This window comes from Podarcis muralis, chromosome 2, assembly GCF_964188315.1.
Source record: "Podarcis muralis chromosome 2, rPodMur119.hap1.1, whole genome shotgun sequence".
Classification (NCBI taxonomy): domain Eukaryota; kingdom Metazoa; phylum Chordata; class Lepidosauria; order Squamata; family Lacertidae; genus Podarcis; species Podarcis muralis.
Genome location: NC_135656.1, coordinates 76,477,827 through 76,496,413, shown reverse-complemented (window position 1 = coordinate 76,496,413; position 18,587 = coordinate 76,477,827). Strand labels below are relative to the sequence as shown.

General features: G+C 42.0%; 1 long non-coding RNA gene across 1 annotated transcript; it reads right to left on the bottom strand.

Annotated features, from left to right (window-relative positions):
- Positions 1-15,621: 15,621 nt before the first annotated feature.
- On the bottom strand, positions 15,622-18,353 carry LOC144326999 (uncharacterized). Its single transcript, XR_013391958.1, has 2 exons — positions 16,866-18,353; positions 15,622-15,831 (listed from the first exon to the last, which is right to left on the bottom strand). It is a non-coding gene; the product is annotated as an uncharacterized LOC144326999 (long non-coding RNA).
- Positions 18,354-18,587: the final 234 nt, after the last annotated feature.

Sequence of the window (18,587 nt, the reverse complement as noted above, 5' to 3'; positions counted from 1 at the left end):
AAAACTTCCAGCACTGACTCTTTCTATAGGATGTCCTCAATTTAGCACCAAGGAAGCAGCATGATTCAAGTCAACTCCAACAGAGTTCTTATTCTTTGGAGAAAAACAACAAAACCAGATTGGGTCTGGGCTTGAATATCCCTATGCTGCAAGCTCCACAAAGTAGCAAGTGTCTGCGGAGGGCTGATCAGGAATTCTAGGCACACATCCACATGCAAATGGGAAGAAAGTACAGCACTACAGCCTTCAACAGAAGAATTAGCTAACCTCCTTTTAAAAAGGGGTGAGGGGGCGGGACAGGAGGGAGAAGAAAGGAAGAAAGGATGTTGGGCCAACTTTAAAAAGGAAAGCTGGGAATAGTTTTTTGTAGATTCCCCCCCCCCCCTTTAAAAGATCTTTATGTTTAAGAACAAAATAAAACAAAACACCTAATGATAAGATGTAACAAGCACCAGTAGGGTTCAAAGTGACCCAAGGTCTTCTTTGTGTTCAGATTGAGGGAAGCTTCCTACAGAGATTTTTTACTGGCTAATTTTCCCCTCCCCCCTTAACGGAAGAATTTCCTTGCGTGGACATCTTGGAAAGTCTCCGTGCTGGGAGTCTGAACTTTCCCACAGCAGTGGAGTGTGAATTGTTTTGTTCTACATTAATTTAGGTTTAAGCAGCCACAATCCCAGACGCTGCCAGAGCGTTTGCCCCGTGCTTCTCGATACGATGCAAATTAAGCATTCCTTACAGCTGTAGCTGACAACAGGAAGTCTCAAAGAGCCTTTAAAGCAAAGGAAGAAAAATTGGCCTTGTTTATTCATTCACTGAGCATGCTCCACTAGCAGCACACATCATGTGATTTCCAGTTTCCAAGGCAACAACTGTGATGCTAAGTACACACTGTCCTATGCCAAAACAAGAGACTTGGGGGATTGAGGGTAGCTTTTGTAAAATAAAAAAATAAATGTACAGACCTTATGTAGTATCATCATACATTTATAGAGACTGATCTTTTCATTGCCTCCTTATTTGCAGCTGAACACAACACAGGCAGTTGCCAATAGATCTAAGCCTCTGCAGCTGTAGTAGCAAGATATTCATTAGCTGTATGGTGTGACAAAAAGAGAGTCCTGATAAATTATATCAGAATGGTATTATCTGAAACAAAGGCAGACAGCCTGTAACCTTGAGCTACTCATTTCTAATCCTTGCACATTCACAAGCATCAGTTGCTCAGTAAAGTTAAACAAGCGGCTCTCAAAGTCTGAGCTGTCCCCTCCCCCTCTCCCCTCACAGTTGCCAGGAAGACTTGCACAAAGTCCTTCCTGACCCCTTTCCCACAGTCTCTTTCGACTGGGGCAAGAGGCAACGTGCAAACTCAGCCCCTCTGGAATGGTGAGTACAATGGAAATCGGGTGTTCCCTTGTGTTGGCTGCTGTGGGCAATTTAGTTCAATTGAGCCACCCTCTATATTTAACAGGCTTTTTGTTCCCTGAGAGACTCTAAGGGACCAATAAGCATGGTTCATGCGCCACTGGGCCTTCACTTTTTACTTTTAATAGCTTCTTTCAAGAATAGCTGCAAGAGCAGATCATACTCTTGCCGTTTCTCATCCCAATAATATGAATTGGCTTAAGCTGCAGCGGCAAATGGAATGACTTGTGTTGCTGTGCTGATGAAATGTCACTCACACCTCTCTTTCAAATTATCCATAAAAAGCCACTCAAGGGACAGGAGGACACCCAGTCCCTCTCTATAACCATCAAGTGCCCCAGTACCCCTTGCATGGTACAGTTGTGTCCATGACAAGCAGATATGAGGAAGCTGTGGGATAGCTCAATCCAGTGCTTTTTTTCTGGGAGGACGCTGGGGTATGCATACCGCTAAACATTTTGTGAATCTAAGTTTGGCCTAATTGAGGGGCAGTATTTCAATATGAGCAGGAAAATGAGAGTACCCCTAAACATTTTTTTTAAAGAAAAAAAGCACTGGCTCAATCAGCAGAGCATGAGACTCTTAATTTCAAGCTCATGGGTTCAAGCCCCTCCCTGAGTAAAAATAAAATACAATCCTGCATTGCAAGGGGTTGGGCTCGATTACCTGTGTGGTCCCTTCCAGCTCTACAGTTCTATGAGTCTATGATTCTAAGGAAAGAAGCCAGGCTCAGGTCCTAGGAGCTACGTTCTCGCCAGAGCATCTCATAGGCTGAGCTACTAGGTGCAGCTGAAAAGTTATTTTGAAGAGTTATGTTCCTGACACTAGAAGGCATCCTTGTCACAGCAATCATATCAATTTGCAGATGAGAGAGTTGCTCCTTCTGGATGTGTGAGTTCTTTAATTATCTGTTTTCATATCTTCCCTGGAATACAGGATGTGCTTGTGCATACAGATTCCATGTGTGCAAAGTTCTCTTCTGATGTGGTGTGTGTGGCTGGTTGTGGCTTACAAAAACTCGGTCCAAGCCGTACCTTCACCTTGCAAACGGAATGGGGCTTACAGCAATGGTGATAAATTTTTAAGGTGGAAAATGAAACTGTCTTCAAAGAGAAGATTGAGAAAGCTTAGCTGTCACAAAAAATCACCTTGGTGACTGTTACCTTAAAGGTGACCCCTAGAGTTATTTTGGTTTTAGGAGAAGTACTGAAATTGGGTCACCTTCAGCATGCAGTGCAAGTCTACAGTTCCGAGGCACAAAAAGGTGCTATTCAAATGGATTCTGCCAAACCAAAATAATTCTAAAATATTCACAGAAGGACAAAGAAGCAGTGGAAATATTGTATCACTAATTTTGCCAAGTGTTTTATTCCAGGGGTTTATAAATGTTAGAATACAGCATGAGGAGCAAGAAAAACCTTGCTTTTGGAAAGAGTGTATGTAGCTTCCTAGGTTCCTTGTTAGAAGGATGCTCATACATATTATCTTTCTGTCTTAACAGTCCACTTCCACAAACACACTGTAGTGGTGATTAAGGTGGCTATGCACTTATTGTTGATCTTCAGGAACACAACCATCAGAGAGATTTGTCTCTGTAAATAAAGAGAATGTACTACCCCTGGACTGGCAGAAAAGATTCCAGACACAGTAAAAATGTGTTTTAAATGTCCCAGGAAGTGGTGAAGAGTCTCAGGTCTACAGTGGTACCTCTGGTTACGTAATTAATTCGTTCCAGAGGTCTGTTCTTAACCTGAAACTGTTCTAAACCTGAAGCACCACTTTAGCTAATGGGGCCTCCTGCTGCCGCCGTGCCGCCACCACGCGATTTCTGTTTTCATCCTGAAGCAAAGTTCTTAACCCGAGGTACTATTTCTGGGTTAGCGGAGTCTGTAACCTGAAGTGTATGTAACCTGAAGCGTATGTATGTAACCTGAAGCATATGTAACCTGAGGTACCGCTGTATTAGTAAAGTGTCTCCAGAACAACCACATTCTTTGGTGATTCCAGATTCCAATTCAGAGAGGAGGGGGCCTGAGCAAGGCTAGAAGGGGTGTGTGTGTGTGGAGCTGATAAAACAAGAGAAGGTATGAAGTTTCTGATGGATCTAGTTCAGTATCCTGTTCTCACAGTGGCCTGGGGAGAAATGTTTCAATTTTTGAAGCTACAAAATCTGCCTCCCAAAATCTAAATTGCTCACAAGGTTTCAGGAGGCCTTTCATGCAGTTTGTAGTAACTCAAAGGAAGCGTGATTCAGCTTGGAGAAGTCTTTAATCTGTCTAAATATGCTCATTTCAGGGTTTGTTTGATTACACTACAAACCCCTGCCTTTGTGATAACATTTCACAGCATTCCAAACCTCCCACCTATTAACCATTTTTGTCCTAAAGGAGAACAAAAGTGTGTGCCAATTCAGAGTAAAGGAAAGTACTGGTCCAAGAAACATTGCTGTCACTCTTCATGACTTAGCTAAATCTGATTGGCTATGAAGCATCATGACATGGTCACATTGAATATATCATGGGTAAGCAAACTAAGGTCTGGGGCCGAATCCGGCCCAATCGCCTTCTAAATCCTGCCTACAGACGGTCCAGGAATCAGTGTGTTTTTACATGAGTAGAATGTGTCCTTTTATTTAAAATGTGTCTATGGGTTATTTGTGGGGCATAGGAATTCCCCCCCAAAAAATATAGTCCAGCCCCCCACAATGTCTGAGGGACAGTGGACTGGCTCCCTACTGAAAATGTTTGCTGACTCCTGGACTATATGATACCTGGCTGGCAGGCATTATCCTTCTGATAATTAGTGGAGAACCTTAAATTAGTGCAGAATTGGGTTGTCAAACTGTTGATAGGTTTGAGGCAACCCGATAATAAAACACCAAATCTGCTACAGATACACTGGCTGCCTATATACAGCTGAACCCAATTCAAAGTGCTGGTGTTGGCCTGTAAAGCTCTTTATGGTTCAGGATCCCAATATCTTCTGGACCACCACTCTTGATATGAACCTATCTCTACCTTTAGATTTTCATCCATGGCCTTCCTCTGAGGGAAGCTCTGCATGTGTTGGCAATGGGGTGAGCCGTCTGTCGGAAGTTCTTCCCAGGGAGGTCTGCTTGACACATTCACTGGCATCTATTTGGTGACTAACCCTTTCCCCCAGGCTTTTGGTGGACTGAGTTGATGACAAAGCTTTCTGTAAAGGTTTTTTTGGGGGGTGGGATGGGGTAGGGTTTGTTTTGTGTATATCTATCAATAGCTATATATATATGAATTGTATGTTCTGTGTATGAATTGTTAATAGTGTGTTGTATTTATTCTTGTTTTTAAATGTGTTGTAACTTGCTTGGGAATCTTTGGGTAAGAAGTCTAAGAATAATAAAAACAACTTCCTGCTCATCTAGTCCCTAATACAAGAAATTAGCATCATAGGGCAATTGAATTATAGCTCTAGGAAGCAACTAAGTGAATTTTGGGTAGAGGGATTCCCCAACTATAAATCACCCCTCCCACCCAATTCCTTGGGCTCTCCCAAACAGTAAATTTCAAGTTTGTTGTTGTTGTTTAGTCGTTTAGTCGTGTCCGACTCTTCGTGACCCCATGGACCAGAGCACGCCAGGCACTTCTGTCTTAGAACTTCAAGTTAGAATTAGTCAAACACTGTTTCAGGAAATCTCTATTGCTTACCCTATTTTATCATGCTCCATCAAAACTACAATTTAGGCTGCAGTCCTATCCCTACTTATCTGAACTTAACAGGATTTACTTCCGAGATGACCTGGTTAGGGTTGTGCTGTTCATTATGAAGTTGAAGAGCTTCATGGGACTGCAGTATTGAAATACAAAACTGCAATGTCTACACAAGATTGGTTTAGATGGTCTAGGGTGACACTATGTGGTTAATTCAAGCACTGAAATAGCAACAGCATATACAGGTTTCAAAGATAAATGTTTTCTTTTCAAGCTGTTAGAACAAACCTTAGTTTTAAATGAATCAATCCTTCTTACAAAGCACATCATTTGTTTCATGTCCATTTTTTAAAGAGGCTGTTACCACCGTGACTTAAATTTGTTCTCATCCTAAACATGTGCAGTACCCCTAGACTTGGAATGCACACTGGGAAGGTTTCTATGCATAAAATGGGGAGGTGCTTGAAATATGGATGCAAAGTAAACATCTGAGGTTCTGTTTGTTGCCTGAAAGTGTCTTAACAGATTACTGCACATTTACCAAACTAGTAAAGAGTGATCTGTTAATAAGAACTTAGAATAAGAAACAAAACCAAACAAAACCCCTTTTGTTAAATTTAAAGATAACTCAACCCAGAGAAACACAATTAAAATGCACAGATCAACTGTATAGTGTTCCCTCTCACAGTGGAGTAGCGAGGTCTTTCTACAAGGGAAAGATACATGCAGATGTGTGATCAATGTGCAGGATCTGCCCTCTGGTCTCAATCCATAAAGAAACACTGCATACTCATTTCTTCTGATGACTGATCAGAGCCTAAAGATGACAACTATGATTATCTTATTATTTACACCAGGCACCCCCAAACTCTGCCCTCCAGCTGTTTGGGGACTACAATTCCCACCATCCCTGACCGCTGGTCCTGTTAACTAGGGATGATGGGAGTTGTAGTCTCAAAACATCTAGAGGGCCGAGTTTGGGGATGCCAGATTTATACACACCACCAAGCAAGGAGACCTATTGGCCTTGGGTGGAGTACACTGAGTTGCGCTAAGGATTTATTTATTTTTAATGGTGAGTGTATGGCAACAACTATCTGTGGATCTCTGTCTAAATGGCATCCTACACAATAAATCCACTATAAATACCTGAAATGAACATGACTTTGGTGTGAATAACAGTGCTGGTCTTTAAGTGAGTTCTTTTTTAATAAAAAGGTTTTTTGGTTTTTTAATTTAATTGAAATCATCCAACACAGGAAGGGAAAGTCTCTACATGTCAATTGCCTTACAAGAAAAGCTCTTATGCTGCTTTCTGGACTTACTAAATCTTAGATATCTAGCAGATTGGTGGCTGTGCTCAAAGAGGGTGGTCTTTGCTGGACTAGATCTCTGTGTGAGTTGTCTGCCAGATGGTGGGAACTGCTTTGATCGTATTTCAAAAGGTGTGTGTCGCTGAATTGAGCCATGGGGATGGAGTGTCACGCTTCTATGGGTAAAGGGCTTTGGATTCAAGTAAGAATAGTAGGGATCCTGTTCTTCATAGTGATGAGACCCCCCTCAAAAATGCCATCCCACTTTTGCCACTTCATTTTCACAGCCTTCTTCATGGACTGCAAAAATAGGTCTGGATTTTTGGAAATATTCTCTTGGTGCAAGAGAAATTAAACAAGAATCAGGGAGCCTGATCGTAAGTGGTGGCAGAACCAACTTTGAAAATAGATCATTTCTTTAACTAGCAGCTCTTATAACACTTGCAGTGATAGAAATTCCATCAATGGCCTAGTGGACTGTCGTTTTCCTTAGTTTCATCTTTCCTCATTTTGCCTCTTGTGATGGATAGGAATGTTGGAGAATTCTGACCAAAGCAGGACTAGAAATTGCCAATATTCACTTGTTCATCCCTTGTCTGGAACAGAAATTAATCCAGTACAACTGTTGTTGTATTCAGTCCTCAAATGATATATAACAATACATAATTGATGAACCCCTGCCCCCAAATTTACATTGTGTTTTCTCTGCATTGAAATGGTGTAGAATAATGTAATGATAATATAATTATGTAATTAATTACATAAAACATCGCCATAGCAGATACCATGGCAAATAATGCTGCTTTTGTTGGAAGCAGAATGGAGGCAGCACCATATGTCACAAACACAGGGTGGATAGGAAACTGATGCCTTCTTACATCTCTAGACAGGTATTATGAAGTGGTGTGGGGTTTCAGATGAATCTTAGATCTTCCTCTTCTGTTCAAACACACTTATTCAGTTCAGCTTGTTTTCCTTAATCTTCGTTTTTTTTTTTATAGTCTGATTTCAGTTGTAATGTGCATGGTCCTTTGCTGTGAATTCACCACTATGGACTTTTGTCTATCTTGCATCTTATTATGTTATTACTGTGGATTCAACTAACTGGTCCAGTTAGCACAGGCATAGGCAAACTCAGCCCTCCAGATGCTTTGGGACCACAACTCCCATCATCCCTAGCTAACAGGACCAGTGGTCAGGGATGATGGGAGTTGTAGTCCCAAAACATCCGGAGGGCCGAGTTTGCCTGTGCCTGAGCTAGCAGAAGCTTCTGCTCATAAGAACTTCTGCCAATGCAAGAGTTTTCCACCCTCTCCTTCCCTGTGTGCCCCCCTTCCTTAAATTAACTGTGAGGGATTTAGAAGAATCCCCAGAATAGCCCACAGGGGAGGAGAGATCATTCCATCACACAAAGAGAAATGTTTGCGCTAATGGAGTGAGCTCCTTAGCATCAGGTTCCTCTCACTATTTGCCCTTTAGTCACAAAAACTGGTCTCCAGTCTGTAACCACTATCTCTCATTTTATACAGATGTGAATGGTTAACTGCAGTTCTTCACATTTTGCATCTCTCAAACTATCATTTCAGGTACAAAAATGGATCTTAATGTTAAACCCTTCTTTCAGTGTTGGTGCATATTTCCTACTTTTGGGATAACTTCTTTTGATAACCTCCTGCAAGTGTTTTAAGTGTTCGCTGCTTCACATCCACATCTAAGATTGGGGGGGGGGGGTGTCATATGAATTTCCAAGGGGCTCTTAACTATGGCTTGTGCTAGGAACAATAAAAAAGCATGCAACAGCAGTCATATTTCAGCACCATAAGCTGGAGGAGTACTTCCGGAAAGCAGATTTCCCCCCCCCCAAACATTCCTTGAGAGAGCTCATAAGGACTGAGCCGATTCCAAAATGAAGTGAGGGGAGATGATCCAGCACTAATATTAAGGCTAGTGGAATGCTTGATCTCTCTCATTCCACTTAGTGTAACTACCTCCCTGGCAGTGTCTCCCCTCTGTGTACTTGTGCAAGAAGATTTCCCCCCACAAAAATAAAAAATAAAACCCATTCCTGTTACCACTATAGGCCCATTTTGGTGGGCAGAAAAATTGCATGCAGGCCACCCACTTCATTCAGGTATATTATGATTAACCAAATGTTGGAGCAAATGTGCAGCATGAAGGTATTATGGGGTACAGGTAGGCATGTCATTCCCTGTAATACGTCTGATCTGGATCACTGCTTCTCAATGGTGTTTAAAGGCTTATGTACTTGAGCCACAGAAGCAATTCATTAGCCATGCTTCATGAGTGCTGCTACAGAATAAATAAAACACAAGCATTAACAAGAATACAAAGTCAGGTGCAAACTCTCAATGAAGCCTCGAGAGCCCAGTAGGCAGGAGATGAAGTGGCTGGATGAGGGGAGTTGTGCAGTGGGTGGAAGAAAGGTCCAGCATTTCCCCTCCCACTCCTTCTCCACAGCAGATTGCCTGTTCCCAAGGATGACTGAAGAGAAGAGGTTATGTTACATGCTGTAGTGGTGTCACATGTAGTTTGACCCTCTCATAGCTTCCAGTACCGTTTTTCTTTTCTTTTTGTTGAGTAGCTTTTTAAGTGGCATTTCTTAAGTGTGCCGTGTGTGTAATACTGATGTGTACCTCTTGGAATTTGCAGAAGAGGCACCGTGCTTTAATTGTAAGTGTGTGGAGACCATGAGAAGTGATGTAAAAGCAGTGCTTCCCTTGGTGAAAAAAGTAGCCTTGCACAGGGCCTGAGCTGGGGTGGCCAAACTCCACCAGTCACTATTTTGATTGCCTGGAAATTTGCATACTGCTTCTTTGTGGACTGAAGCTGGCAATCTTTGGTGATGTTTTTCAACACTGGGAACAGAATAAGCAAATGGCATCTGCTTCTCAGCTGTAGCAGGAAAACTATTTCATTGTAATGTTCAACTGGAAATAGCTTGAGGAAAGTCAGTTTTCAAAATGGTTTATAAAAGGATGCACATAACTGTTTTCAAAGAAGATGATTTCCAGTTATACAGATTAACCTAAACTGGAACATAATTCTCTCTTTTTAAAAAATTTAAGCAAGAATGAAACATCAAATATGCATGTAGGCTAGTATTTTGAAACTCAGAATTAATTGTCGGTGGTAAGTATTGCATTGTCAAATAATGAATGCTCTTGGTATTTCCTTGGTGAAGCCTTGGAAATGAAAAAAAAAGAAGCTAAAATTATCATTGCAGAAGGACGGCATTTCGGTTTTGCTACCAAATCAAAGACAACTCTTTGAGATTCCCAGTTAGGATTACTGAGAATGTGGGCACATGTATCTGTATTCTTTAAATATGCTCCACTCACATATGGGTCATTCTTCTGAACCCTGTATATGCACTAAAAAGAGTACTGTCCCTTTTTTGTTTCTGCCTGCATTATTTAGACCCATCTCTTTGGCTTTATCTGACAAACTTACTTGGTGATCAGCGGCTTAACAAAAGGAGTTTGTTGCTTCAGCCTCCCACACACATCAGTTTGCAAAAGGGACATAAATGTGTTCCAGCAGCCAGAAACAATTTAATATGTTGCATTTTGGCAGAAGAGAAAGAGAGGTTTTAGTTGGACTAGGATAAATGCAGCTGATAGAATCAGATAAGGCTGCAAATAAGGCTCTGGGTATCTGATACAAGATTAGCAATTGCAGTGTCTACTTTAGAAGTTGATTTGCTTCCAATATGCTTTGTTTGAATACTTGCAAATCAGCCATGGGGGAATGCTTTCTGGCCAGTGAGACAGATTTTAATCTACTCAGTTGTGGCGGGCCAAATTTGACAGGTAGAAAGAACCTGTCAATCATCTCTTGTCATAGTGATGTCAGGTGATGCCGCACTTTGAGGTCTTGGTTGCTGGGACTTCAAAACACAGCACAGGGCTGCTTTCAAAGGGCTTTCAAAGCAGGTTTAAAGAGCAGTGTGGGGTGGTTTACAAGAGGTTTTTAAGCAGCCTCACACTGCTCTTTGAAAGTCATTTGCAAGCAGCTCCATACTGCTGCTTAAATCTCAGCAAACTGGAGTTTAATGGGCCCAAACTCAAGTGTCTTATGCACAGAAACTTACTGATTCTGTTGATGTTTACATCAGTCATGAGGTGGGGTGTCCTACAGTGGCTATTAATTCCTGAGATCAAACATTGGTTGGTGGTAATATTGCCCAGATCCTAAGCTTCAGGAAAAGTTCATTGAGATGCTGTCCAAGGTTTCTGAAACAACATCTGATGGTGGTCCCTAAAGCCTTTTTGTGAGCTTCAGCAACATTGGACACCCCCTACCCCATCAGTCTTTATGTCACCTTCCCAAAGGTGGATGAGGTGCTGGGCTTTAGGAAGGAGGAAAGAGGGCTCTAGGACCCTGTCAGAACCTCATGCCTTCTTCCCAAAGGCCAGGGCTTCACTTACCCAGCTTTGGGAAGGTGGCACGAGGGCTGTGGCATGTGTGTCAAATTTTTGCCTCGCCTTCCCCCCTCTGGAGGGTTCAGTGTCAAAGTACTATTGCAGTCCACTTGGTATGCTTGGTATGAAAAGTTGGGCCTCCCTGCTGTGTAACAAAAAAAATTAGCATGATGGTGTTTACACCAGTTACCATTGCATGAATGGTCATAGAGTTGGCTGATGCTTACATATGGCCTTCCTGCCACAGCCCCAAGTACCAGACTGATTTTTGCCATTGTTTTATATCCAATTGTGTGCTTACAAATTGTTAAGACTTCATATATCTATGGCTGTAGATGATCCAAAATCCACTCAAAGAACTTCCATATGTAGGGTTATTTTTGCCAGAACCACCCAATTTCGAAAGTAATCATGAAAAACAAGCTGGATTGACCAAAACATATCTTAGGAACACAGGTTGTGGACTTGCATGGAGGAATTCATTTCTAAGAAAGTGATTACTTAAAAATAAAAAGAGTAGCTGTATGCAACTGGACAAGTGGAGCTATAGTCATGGCAGACGGGCAGCAAGAAACTAGGCAAGCCAGCAAGAGCTCTGAGCATGCACAAAATGTAGTGATACAAATGCTTATTGGCAGAATATTGATGCTTTTACTTCCAAGTTTTTAGAAAAGGCAAAGGAAGTTGCACATGATGAATGAAATCAGCATAAAAGGATTTCTCTCAAGCATTCCATGGGTGGGATAGGTGCTGTCGTCACATGCAAAATGTACCATGCAAAACAGCTGTCAGTTGTTAAAGAAGGGGATAATTAAATGCCACCTATCGTTTTAGATGTGTATGCTGAGAAGAAAAGCAACTTGAAAACTAAAATGTCAAGATTTTGTCAGTGTGCGGAAAGGGGGAAAATGAAATTGGTACATGTAACTTTGCTTTTACAAGTGGATGAACAGGCTGGCAGATGTCCAGAAATCTGAAAAGATGCTGAAAATGAAGCATGTTTAGTTTATAATGAGCTGTCAAACTGTTTGCTATTGTGCTAATTCACTCTTCCTGTCAGATTAACTACTGAATGATGAATTTTTAAATTAGTAAGCAACACATCCTGCTAATACCTATGCAAAAGGTATTTTAAAATCAAGTTGGATTTAACGCTTCCCAGCTACACCACCATTTGATTCCTTGCTCTCAGAATACTAAAGAGTGGTGGGACTTTTGTGGCAGAGAGTGGGGGAAATTACAGGATCCTCATTTACCATGGGATCTCTGGTTACCAGGTGCTCCACTTGCCAGATGACCAGAGGCTTGTTTGCTCCTAGAACTGGAGAACTAGGAGGCTTGTTTTACACCCAGAACTCAAACATGAAGAAGGACCTCCGATGATGATTGCAGGATCCAGGTCAGTTCAGACTGGAAGAAGCGGTCGGTCCTTGAGGTATTGTGGTCCTAAACTGTTAAAGGCTTTATAAGTCAAAATCAGCACTTTGAATTGGGTCGAGAAACTAATTGGCAGCAAGTGCAGTTGGACCAGAATTGATGTAATATACACAAACCGTCTTGCCCTGGTGAGCAACCTGGCCACCAAAGTCTGCACCAGCTAAAGTTTCTGAACTGTCTTCAGAGGCAGCCCTATGTATAATGTGTTGCAGTAATCTAACCTAGAGGTTACCAGAGTAGACGACAGAAGTTAGGCTATCCCTGCTTAGGTAGGCATGCAGCAGGGCCACCAGCCGAAGCTGATGGAAGACACTTCATGCCACTGAGGCCACCTGAAACTGAAGTGACAGCAAAAGATTCAGAAGTGCCCCCAAGCTCATTCCTTCAGAGGGAGTGTAACCCCATCAAGAGCAGGCGTTTTCCCACCCATCAGGTCCACTAACAGTGCCTCAGTCTTATCTGGATTGAGTTTCAGTTTGTTGGCTCTCATCCAGTACATTACTGAAGCAAGACAAGGGTCCAGCACATCCACTGCCTTGCCTGCAGATGTCAAGAAGTAGAGCTGTGTGTCATCAGCATATTGTTGACAACGCACTCCAAAACTCCAGAAAACCCCATTCAGTGCTTTCATGTAAACGTTAAACAACATGAGGGATAAAATTGAACCCCAGGCACCCTCCCATTGAAGACTCCATGGGGCTGAGAAGTACTTCCCAAGCATCACCCTCTGCCACATGGATTGGACAGGTGACATGTTGGGATAGCCCCATGATGGCAGCCATAAAGTCCTGCGCCACTCCAGAGCCAGTTGCTTTGGCATAGATGTTGAAGTCCCTCAGAACCAGCAGACTGTGAGTCCTCAACATTGCCTCTGAGACCAGCTCTGTCAGCTCAAACAGGGAGTCTGGTGGGCAGCAAGGCATGTAGTAAACCAGCAGAATGCTGGTTCAGTGCCAGGAACACACACTCTAGATCCCCTTCCCTGGCATACTGGACTGAGAACCCAGGAGAGAGAGATGCTCTCTATAGACAACAGCAGCTTCCCCTCTCCAATGTTTAAGTCTGCCTGATGCTGCACCAAACATTCAGGTGGGCACAGCTGGGTGAGATCAACTCTACCCTCACCCACCCAGGTCTCAGTAATACAGTCATACCTTAGGTTGAATGTGTTTCAGGTTGAGCGCTTTCAGGTTGCGCTCCACGGCAACCTGGAAGTAACGGAGTGCGTTACTTCTGGGTTTCGCCACTCACGCATGGGCAGACGCTCAAAATGACACCATGTGCATGCGTGGGAGTGGCAAAACTCAATCTGTGCATGCGCAGATGCGCCGTCACATCTTACGTTCTATTCAGGATGCGAACGGGGCTCTGGAACGGATCCCGTTCCCATCCTGAGGTACCACTGTACAGACTAGATTGGCCTCATTCATAATCAAATAATGAACGAGGGAGGTCTTGGAGCGACCTGGCATTCAGCAACAGCAGCTGCAGACCTGAGCACTGACTGATAGGACAACTGCAATTCACCAGGTGAATGGTGAGGCTGGCATACAGCACAGTCACTGCCTGCCTGTGCCATGTGCCCCTCACCCGGCCTGCCACACTCACCACATCATAAGTCCTCTTGCCCAGAACCACTATGATTGGGGTCGCCCCTGCTCTCCCCAGCTCCTCTCTTTTCATCTTACATTCCCATTAAAACAAAAAACCCAAAATTTAAAAACAACCAAGTTAAAAGCAGTTTAAAACAATCTAAAACATTTTAAACAATGAGGGCAATAACAGAGCCTCACAACAAAACCCCCTAAACAATACCCCAACCCAAATTATTGCCTATCAATTACAGTATCTAATCCATGTCAAGCTGCACATCTGATTTACACCAGTTCTCTTCCCCCCCCCTTTAAAGGGGGTTTTAAATGTAATATTTTTATTATTACTAACACAATTATCCTCAGTGCCACACTGTAAGCCTTCTCTTACAGCTATTCAAAATCTCAAAATGCAATTGCATTCTGAAAATTCCATGTACACAGCTGCAGAATGCATTGACAAAAGTGCAAGTAGATAAATAGGTACCACTCCGGCGGGAAGGTAAACAACATTTCCATGCACTGCTCTGGTTCGCCAGAAGCGGCTTAGTCATGCTGGCCACATGACCCGGAAAAACTGTGGACAAATGCCAGCTCCCTCTGCCTGTAAAGCGAGATGAGTGCCGCAACCCCAGAGTCGTCTGCGACTGGACATAACTGTCAGGGGTCCTTCAACTTTACCTTTTTTAAGAGAAACATAAACCTACCTCTCTGCTGAGACATTGTTTGTCCCTGTTTGAGCTTCTTGCCACAAATTTTCTTACAGAGGAAGGAGCTGCAATTGCACACTTCACACAACCCGAGAGTCCCTTTTCCTTTCAACTGCTCCCCACTTAATTGCTGTTTGGTGGGAGGGAACTCAGCAGGATTATGAAATTGAGCTGTTGTCAGCATCTGGCCCATACGCTGGGGGTTCCCAACTCCTGATCCAGAAGGATGATTCAATCCATCACAGCTTCTTCCCTTCCTCTCTAACACCCACTGCTCTGAGTATGGAGTCTCCTATTGACACACATACCAGAGCACCCAGTAGAAGACCTTCAGTTTTGCAAGCAGCAGGTCCCAGGCGGGTTCATCCCCCAGCAATTCCAGGCAGAGGTGGGAGAGACGGCTGGTCTGAAATCCTGGAGAGCTGCTGTCCATCACCACTGAATTAGATAGACTGCTGTTCTGACTTTATATAAGGTTGCTTCCTAAGTTCCTACACACAACCATGCTAGGAGTTGGGTTCATGCAAAAACTATGTGCCTGCAAGTTATACACTGGATTGTGTTCTACACCTAGAAATTTATTCATTGATTTACAGGAAAACATAAAGTAGCAAATCTGTCTCAAGCAGAATCCTTAACGGCAACTTCCTGTATAGCAATTCTCTTACTTCATGTGAAATAGCCACCTCTAGAAATCTGACTTGATCAAAAATGGTTTTCTGTCCTACTTTAAAAACACTGTTATATTGTAAACATTTTGCAAACTTTTATACATGAGCTTAAAATGTATAAAACTTGTGAGTTTAATTTTAAGAAACAAAAATAACTTTCCAGTTTAAAATATAAATTCTAAACACAATATATAAAAATCAGTGGGAATTACATCAGTGGTCCTGACCCAGAAAGCCCTTGTACACATAAGTATGGCACACACACAACTAACGGGGCATTGCAGAGGCAACCCCCTCCAAAAAAAAAAACCAACAACCAAAAAAGGAAAAGAAACTCTGAAACCATTTTGGGTTAGAAAAAGGCACAACTTTATTTGATGAGCTTGCAACACTCCAAATCAACCAGTGCGAGAATTAGGCACATCTCATCTTGACATCTTATTGACAGACATACTTGAACAACAGTAATCCAAAGGCCGGAAGATCCAGAGAATGCAAACCAACAGTTTAACTTGTTGACATTCTTCTTCTCTGTAGGCAATTACGTGGTTAGAGCTTGGGAAAAATAGGTAAAATTATTAGTTTCCATTTGGGCTAAAACTCACAAGCTACAGTGTAACACATTATTACTGAATGTACTTGAGCCCACTGAAACCAATGATCTAGACTGGCCATCTCATTGTACCTGTATTAGGAATGCTTTCCTTAAATCAATCTTTCCCAATCGTGAGTCTAGATATTGTGGGGGAAAGAACCATCTCTGACCAGTGGTCATATTGGCTATGGGTGAGGGGGATTGTAGTCCAACACATCTGAAAACACAAGGTGGGGGAAGACTGTCTTAAGGGCAAAATATCAGTATTAGGATTGCTGTGATAATCTGCTAGACTTAGTAATTGGTAGCTGGATGTGCAGACTCTTGCACAAAATAGGTGAAGAGGAGGAACATACTATATGTGCCCCTTCGTGCAGATGTCTGTCAGCATTGCATTAATGGGACATGAATTACAATGCACAGTCAAATGCCCATTAATTTCACAAGTACTGCAACAAGTGGTGTGTAATGTAACTCTGCAGGAGCGGAGGTGGATTAGGATGTATATAGACATGAAGAAGCAAACTAATGATTTTGAGCCTCTGTAGCTGTTACTTTCTAGGTCAGCCCTTCCTCAAATTATTAATGTATTCATGCATTAAGGCAAGGCAGCAAAAAATAAAAAGATAGAACTGTAACATAGCTTCCAATATTTCACATACATTTGCAGATATAAAATGCCAACAGGCACGGGACATGTTCTGACCACTGTAACGCATAACAGTTTGCACACTGCTTTTTGACGTGGAGGTGGGTGGAGGAAAGAACCCTGCGTGTGCATAAATGATTTGTAAATACAGGGCTATTTGAGACACGCCACAGCATCTCCATAGATACCCAAAAGCACGTGTAGGCAAAGAAAACTCCACAGAAATATACAGACTCAAATCATGCACCCCTAAATTAGCACTGTTTGACCCCCCCAAAAAAACCCTGTTACAGTGATACTATCCCAATGACCCAGTTTCAGATACATACTAGCAAGCCTAATTACCTGTGTCAAAGACCAGTGTCCAAATCCCAAGATCCTGTACTGTATACCTGCCCAAGCTGTGACAAACTGCAAAAAAATAAAGGAATAGTATAATATACTTCATCAACATAAAACTTCCAGCCTAACAAAGGACCATCCGAACACACAAACTATAGGAAAAGAGAGACCTTGTAACAACCATGCCCAATCAGTGGAGGAGAGAAGCTTGCTGCAAAAGGGTGGTAAGGCAGGTAGTCCTTCCTCAAAGACAAGAACGGCTAGCAGCCTGATTGTCCTTGAATCATGACAAAATGCACCTTCCAGGCAGTCTAAACCCCATGTCAGGATGCATTGTGCCTGCCATGCCCAAACAACTGGAGTCATCATACTGGCCAACAACTTCCTGCCATTAATCATGTGGCACAGAAACCCAAGTATGGCTCCATTAAACCAGTGTGGCCAAACACTGCCATCAGAGCCTTTTAAAAATTATTTGTGGTGTAGTTTAAATGCAATATATATTGCATTGTAGCAACTTCCCCTCAGGAGAGGGTGTAACAGGCCTAACAGCATATATTTTCCTTCTTGTGAGCATTTATGGAACTGGGCTAATTCAGAATATTAGGTGTCTTTAAACTTATATAGCTGGACTTATATAGCTGGACTGAGCACTCAAACCACATGAATTTCTGGTGAAGTGCAGTGATCTACTATTGCGAATCTGAACTCAAATTGTCACTTTAACTTGTTACCAATTGCTTTTTTGAATCTGATATTTTGTATTTGGTGATTTAAATGAGATTAAATAAATTAAATTGATTGTTTAACAAAGTATTATCAAGTACAATAGTTTAACTATAAAATTTAAAAATACATCTATGTTGCACATTTTACCAAACAGCAGTATAAATTAAATGCAGGCACTCAAGGTTCACATTTAAGGGAATCAAATTGTTAAAGCTAATGGTAGAATTGATTCAATTTAATATTACTTGATGGTTCTCATAACAGTAGAGGGTAAGTTGCTACTGAAATGGTATATATACATTTTTATATGGGCATGTGGTAACTTACATGTCAAACCTTAAAATATGTTCTTCCATTGTCTCTCTAGGACAAGTTTTTATGTCAAGCTGCTTATATTCTTCATGCTTTGAGAAAAAGCAAGAAGCAGGGGACCAAGTCACCAATGCAGAAAATAGTAATAGCTGCATTAAATTATATCCCACATTGGTTCCATCATTTCCGTCCAGCATTAACATCCCTGGCCATTGCTGCTGCTTATTAGAAGCACATTAACTGTGATACCCCATTCAGAAAGCCATTAGTATTTGCAAAGAATTACTTCAAAGGCATCTTCCTGACAGAGTAGTGCAACCGACCTCATACAAAACCATTGGCTTAGACTTCTTCATATATAAGTTCAGTTGCTTTCACTCTATCAGCCCCAAAATAAGATATGGGAAAATGACAACTCATACCACAGTTTTCTTTCTTTAAATGATCCATTTTAAGAATCTTAAAGGCATCTTAAGGCAGCCCTGTTCAGGGAAGTTTTTAACATGTGATATTTTATTGTATTTTTGGTTTTTATGGAAGCCGCCCAGAGTGGCTGGGGAGGCCCAGCCAGATGGGCGGGGTATAAATAATAAATTATTATTATTATTATTATTATTATTATTATTATAAGTTGCCGGGTAGAAAATAGAGGGTCTCTGCGTGAGCTGCTTCTAACATTTTCAC